At 42.7% G+C, this 7,134-nt stretch overlaps 2 long non-coding RNA genes across 2 annotated transcripts in view; both read left to right on the top strand.

Annotated features, from left to right (window-relative positions):
- The window catches only part of LOC127475864 (uncharacterized), a 74,231-nt gene that overhangs the window by 48,995 nt on the left and 18,102 nt on the right, over window positions 1-7,134 (top strand). The gene's annotated exons all lie outside the window — the stretch shown is intronic.
- LOC127475861 (uncharacterized) overlaps window positions 1-7,134 on the top strand; it is a 33,352-nt gene that overhangs the window by 17,253 nt on the left and 8,965 nt on the right. The window lies entirely within an intron of this gene.

Below are 7,134 nucleotides of genomic sequence, written 5' to 3'. Positions count from 1 at the left end.
TCTTTAAGCCTACTGGGCAATTGCATTTACAGAGGAATGGTTTCTGTGTTTTGTATTTGATTTTGGTTTGGGATTTTTTTTCATTTGTTGTTGTCATCATCATGGCCAGGCTTCGCGAATGAAGATTTGGTAAGGGCTTTACCCAAGTTTGTTACAAGTGCGTTGGTGGTTAAAAAGGCCAATACGAGACAGGCACGTTCGGTTGCAAAAGGCACAGCAGAAAGACTCCTTAGGTGGTATATCCAGCATGACACGATTCTTTCTGCGTTGTCTTTTCTCCTCAAGGGTGATCCTGTGTGCGTTCTCAAAAGCAGCAGCAGCATTATAGATACTCTATCTCCAGACCTCCCTGTTGGAGGCCAGAGTAGACCAGTTATGTTGATCAATATGGCCAAGGTTGAGATGTTGTTTCAGGGAGTCCTTGTATCTTCTCTTCGGGGCTCCTCTCAAGCGTCAGCCAGTGGCAAGTTCACCATAAACCAAGGTCTTAGGGAGGCAGTGATCTTTCATCCTGGAGATGTGCCCTGCCCAGTGCAGCTGTGTTCTCAGCAACACGGCCTCAATGCTTGTGACTGCTGCTTGTTCTAGAACAGAAGTATTAGTCACATAATCTGACCAGTGGATGTTTAGGATTGTATGGAGACAGTGTTGATGGAAGTGTTCTCGGAGTCACAGGTGGTGGAGGCAGATGACCCATGATTCAGATCCATATAAAAGAGCAGACAGCACAATGGCTTTGTAAACACTGATCTTGGTACTTTTCTTCAAGTGTTTATTTCGCCAAACTCTTTTATGAAGCTTTCTGAAGGCACTGTATGCCTTTGCTAACCTGTTGTCCATCTCTCTGTCAATCTCACCATCCGAGGAGATGAGGCTCCCTAGGTAATTAAACTGTTGGATTGATTTGAGCTCTGATTTACCAATGGTGATATGGGGATGATGGAAGACTTCTTGAGGTGCCGGTTGATAGAGAACTTCTGTCTTCTTTAAGCTGACTTCCAGCCCAAAGAGCTCAGCAGCCTCAGCAAAGCAGGATGCTAAACGCTGCAGAGCTGCTTCTGTGTGAGCCACGAGGGTGGCGTCATCAGCATAAAGCAGCTCCTGGACAAGATGGTTTAAGGTCTTAGTGTGGGCCTTCAGTCGCCTTAGGTTGAAAGGGCTTCCATCAGTACGGTATCGAATGTAGATACCGTCCTGATCATCAAGGTCTGCAGTGGCCCTTTGGAGCATCCTGCTGAAAAAGATTGTGAATACGGTTGGTGCAAGAACGCTGCCTTGTTTCACACCATTGGTTATTAGAAAGGGCTCAGAAAGTGCATTGCCATATCTGACTTGGCCGTGTTGATCCTCATGGAGTGAGACGATCATTTTAAAGAACTTGGGGGGACAACCTAAGTGTTCCAAAATCTGCCACAGACCTTTTCTGCTCACAGTATCGAAAGCCTTGGTGAGATCAACAAAGGTTACATAGAGACCTTTGTTTTGTTCCCTACACTTCTCTTGCAGTTGTCTGGGAACAAATACCATGTCTGTGGTACTCCTGTTGGCTCTGAAACCACACTGGCTTTCAGGTAGAATTCCTTCTGCTATAGTGGGTATTAGTCTGTTCAAGAGTATTCTTGCCAGGATTTTGCCAGCAATGGAGAGCAGAGTAATACCACAGTAATTTGAACAGTCTGATTTAACTCCTTTCTTCTTATACAATGTGATGATGACTGCATCACGAAGGTCTGATGGTAGTTCACCTAGTTCCCAACAGTACACCACAAACTCGTGAAATTTAGCATGGAGTGCAAGGCCCCCATGATTCCAGACTTCAGGTGGAATTCCATCAACCCCAGCTGCCTTGCCGATTTTCACCTGCTGTATGGCCTTAAGGGTTTCTCCTAAAGTGGGGGCAGTATCCAATTCATACTTCACCGGTTGTTGTGTGATGGACTGAATAGCTGAGTCTTGGACTACACGGTTAGTACTGAAAAGAGTCTGAAAGTGTTCAGACCATTGATTCAGAATGGAGGTTTTATGTGTCAGAAGAGTTTGACCATCAGCACTGAGTAGAGGACTTTGGGCTTGGTATGTAGGCTGTATGCGGTTTCAGGGCTTCATAGAATCCTCTGTGATCACCTTTCATCGAACCAGTCCTTGTTCTTCTTGAGGGAAAACCCTAAGGATTTTTCAGAGGACTGCAGGATGCTGTTTTTAATATGGTGCCAAAGTGTTTTAGGAGAGGTATCTGTAGAATCCATGGAATGGTTTTTGAGCCTAGTTTGAAGATTAGCCTGGAATTTGTTTCTCACTGTGGCTGATTGGAGATTGTTAACTTGGAGTCTCCTCCTTGGGATACTGCCCCTTTTAGGTTTGAATTTAAGATTGAGGTTAAGTTTGTAGTGCACCAGCCCATGGTCTGTTTGGCATTCTGCACTGGGTATCACACGGGTATGGTGGACATCGCGGACATCCCTCCGACGCACCAAGACATAATCAATGAGATGCCAATGTTTGGATCTGGGATGCATCCAGGTTGTCTTCAGACTATTTTTCTGCTGAAAGATAGTGTTAGTGATGGTGAGCTGTTGCTCCGCACAGAATTCTAGCAGAAGTCGACCATTATCGTTGCAGTTTCCAACACCATGCTTGCCTAATATTCCTTTCCAGGTTTCAAAATTCTTTCCTACTCTGGCGTTGAAATCACCAAGGATAATGATCTTATCATCTGCAGGAACCTCCTGGGTAAGGCGGCGCAGGTTCGTGTAGAATTTATCTTTTTCAGCAGGATCAGCTTGGAGAGTTGGGGTGTATATACTAAAGAGGACAACGTGTTGCTTGTTGTGTAGTGGAAGGCATAGGGAGATAATTTGGTCAGAATGACCTGTTGGCAGATTTTCGAGTTTAGGAACAATAGAGTTTTTGATCATGAAGCCGACTCCCGAGAGATGCTTTTCGGTTCTGGGCTTACCTGACCAAAAGAGTGTGTAACCGGCACCATGTTCTCTGAGGCTGCCTTCCTCGTGAAGGCGAACTTCGCTGAGAGCAGCAATGCCAATGTTGAGACATGACAGTTCATGGGCAGTTAGGGCAGACCGACGCTCAGGACATCCCCTATCTGCCGAATCGAGCATGGTTCTGATGTTCCAGCATGCTAGAGTTAATTTGGGTACACCTTTGGAGGCAGGTGTATGCCTTTGTTTTTTGATCTTTGTGTGACTGCATTTGTAGAAGATGTCACTACAGGGCTTTGCAAATGCGGGTAAGGCCTTCGAGCCTGCGCAATGGATTTTTAGGTGAGATGCAGCATGCGCGGAACTGAACCCACCCTTTAATCCTAAGGTTCATCTGCCAGGGCCGAGCGAGCTTGGACGGTGGCAGCGAGGTCCTCAGGACATAGGTTTAATTAGAGTGACCTTCTCTTAGATGGATGGCCTTACAGGGCTAAGTGAGCTCCATCTGCCCAGGTTTAGAGTTGTCCTTCTCCTCTGTGTGCTCCAAGGCTCCCCTTCTCATCTCCCATGAGGGCACAGTCCGCACTGGCGAAGCTCCCCCTCTCTCTCCTTTCCACACCTGGGGCCGGGCCGCGCTGCGCCCCCACGTGCCAGGCTGGGCCAAGAGCCGTCATTTGTTGTATTAACAGGATAAAGAGATCCTTCCCAAGGTTCCAAACCCTGCACTCAATAGATACTCCCAATTTTGTAATTGTGAAAGCCTTCTCATATAATTTTTCTTTATCACCTTTCAGAGAATGTGATTTGTTTACAATAAAACACTGTAAGAGGCACAATACAGTGAATATGTACAGAGAAAGTATTATTAGCACTTCTTATTAAGGACATTCCTTTTGGATAAAATAGTACAAGTTGTAAAATATTTCAATTATTTCACACATCCAGCAAACAAAGCTGATTATTCTATTTTGTAATAAAAAAGCTTGAGTTCATTCACTACTTTAAAAAAATCCAGCCAATTAGTATCTGATTGTTATTGCCCAATAATTGTCTCGACTGTATTGTCTTGACTTTCATACAATTGTGAAGCTGGAATTTAGGTTTATAGCGGTCAACATGCTGGAGGGAAGAGAGGTCATCCAGAGGGACTTTGACATGCTGGACAGGTGAGCCTGTACAAACATCATGAAGTTCAACAAGGCCAAGAGCGAGGTCCTGAACCTGGGTCAGGGAAAACCCCGGTATCAAACTAGGCTTGGAGATGACCAGAGGGAAGCACCCCTGGGGAGAAGGACTTGGGGGTGCTCATGGGTGAGAGGCTTGACATGCCCCAGCCGTGTGTGGTGGGACCCAGAAACCAACACAGCATGGGCAGCAGGGGAGTGGGGGACTCTGCCCCTCTGCTCCACCCCACCTGAAGTTTTGCCTCCAACTCTGGGGTCCACAACATCAGAAGGACATGGACCTACTGCAGTGAGTCCAGAGGAAGCCAGGGAGATGCTCTGAGAGTTGGAGCCCCTCTGCTCTGGAGTCAGGCTGGGAGACCTGGGGGTGTTCAGTCTGGAGATGAGAAGGCTCCAAGGAGACCTTAGAGCCCCTTCCAGTGCCTAAAGGGGCTCCAAGAGAGCTGGAGAGAGACTTTGGCCAAGGGCCTAGAGTGACATGACAAGGGGGAATGGCTTCCAACTGAAATAGGATGCATTTAGATTAGATATGAGGAAGAATTTCTTTACAACAAGGGTGGTGAGGCCCTGGCACAGGCTGCCCAAAGAAGCTGTGCCTGCCCCATCCTTGGAAGTGTTCAAGGCCAGGTTGGATGGGACCCTGAGTAACCTCGTCTAGTGGAAGGTGTTCCTGCCCACAGCAGAGGGTTGGAACTAGGTGGTCTTTAGGTTGGAACTAGGTGGTCTTTAGGGTCCCTTCAACCCAAACCACTCTATGATTCTGGTCCAAATGATTTGGGGTTTTTTTAGTCTAATGTTATGTGTGTTCATCACCTACAATTTGGATTTTGAATAAATCAAGAAGTTGACTTCTTTATCAATACTTTCACCTATGGCAGATGTCTAGGTGAAAATCAAGTGACTGGTTAACTTTTCCTTGAGAAACATTTTCACTTTGATTGCAGAAAGGATATTATGGACTTAGAATATTTTTTAAACTTTTTTTCTGGACCCTTTACCATTTAGTAACCTCATTATTGCAGTATGGCCAGCCTAACAGAAACAATAGTTTAACAATGATCACAGTATTTTTGTACACTATAAAATTCATTCTACTCAATGTTCCCCTGCTTACATGTAAAAAAAATTGCTTTGCCTTCTCTGCCAGCAGAGACTTCACGACACAAATAGGTGCTATCAATTCAAACGAATGGTACAATTTCCTGACATGGCTTTGTTTTTAACTACATGTTTTTTCCACTTGATTAATGTGTTATAACTCAAATGAGACCATTTCACAAAATAATTACATATAGTTGAAAAATAGTCCTAGTTTTTCAACTGCAATTTTAATATTGCCTATAATACCTATAATACTCCCATTTTCTTACAAGATTCCTAACAGGAATCATATAACTATTCCTAAGACGAATAACATTACCACATTACAGATATTAGTATATACTATGTCAGCATATATTGTGTTATTATATATTGTAGTATATTAGTTTATATTATGTATATTGCATACATATTGTACATTGTGTTATTTTATAGACACTGTAGGCTTTTATCACAATATATCCTTATGGTATTATTAAAACGTATAATATATATAGTAGGTCAGTATAAATTATGTTAGCATATATGTATGCAATCTGTGAGTATATTGACTTTTTAAAGAATTAAACTATTTTCTTTTGACTGTTTTGAGTTTTCCTGAAATCAGTGCTATGCTAACTCTCCTCCACTTATTCAAAGCATGCTAGTTATATTCCTTACACATGATTGCTTGTTGGTATTTTATAATTTTGAGGGATATATTCTAGTGACAATATTTGACAAAATTAATATAAATTAAGGTAAAAAAAAAATTGTGAGCAGTTTATTTTCCTGGGTGCAAATCTTTAAAACTTCGAATTTAGTTGCTATCCCATCTCTCTTTTTCCAGTTATCCCAGTAGGTATCATCCTTTCTTCAGTTCCCTGTGATTACAAATATTTACCTATATAATTATGTCACAATTATGCAATATATTCATAGGCAGAAACAAGCCTATAAGGAAGCTCAGGATGAAATGCTTGCTTTAATCACTTTGATGTTTTGATATGCAAAATTCTAACCCTGTTCCTCCAGCTTCCATGTGAAAAAAGAAAATATTAACATTATTTAAATATGTATGTCTTTTCCTGTTGCTTCACAGCCAGTGCCAGTTACCCTTGATGTTTGAGGTAAATGCAAAAAAACTCACAAAGTAATTGGAAACTGCTTTCTGATGGGGTATTTCTTCTTAGGACAGTTTCTCCAGGAAACTGGTCTCTACTGAGATTCCTGGGAAGAATGTAGGCAATGCAGCAGTGATCAGTACTTTTAAGATCACTGTCTTTAAGAATCTTGTGATAAAGATATCAGCAATCCAGCCCAGTTCTCGTACTGTATTTATACAGCGGACATAAACATATTGAATACAGGGATTACCAGCATACCTGCATAGAATCCTTGCCTTAGAGCAACTCTGCCTGCCCCTATAGAGTGAATAAATCAAGATCTTACCTTTTGTGAGACAAGCTGAATGGGTTGTAGATTGGAAGCTGGTCAGTATTAAAAAAGAGAATTAGTAACTTCCTTCTTACTGCTGCACCCCAGACAACATTTATAGACTGAAAACATATGGATGCCTTGAAACCAGATTGAAAATCCCAGCTGACACTGACAGACCCCCACTGAATAAATGTGAGCATCTATAGGAATGCACTGGTGCTTGTGGAATGCAGGGCCAGTTTTCCTTCATCCCCCACTTCCCCAGTCCCAAGTCCCTGAAACTCTTACCTTAGAGGTTTTTGAGGAAGGACACGACACACTGATCCCAGAGTACTTTTATAGAATCTGATCTGCATATGTAGCCACCACCTCTTCTTTCTTAGGTCAAAACATTTTTGGCAATCTTAACTCCTAGCAAAATTGCCATTTATATTAGAAGTGAATGGATATAATTAGACATAGCAGGTCTGTGAATCAATGTCCTATAAATA

This window comes from Manacus candei, unplaced genomic scaffold (assembly GCF_025592945.1).
Source record: "Manacus candei isolate 608988 ecotype Guabito, Panama unplaced genomic scaffold, ASM2559294v1 h1tg000047l, whole genome shotgun sequence".
In the NCBI taxonomy this organism is placed as follows: domain Eukaryota; kingdom Metazoa; phylum Chordata; class Aves; order Passeriformes; family Pipridae; genus Manacus; species Manacus candei.
This window is presented reverse-complemented; position numbering and strand designations above follow the sequence as displayed.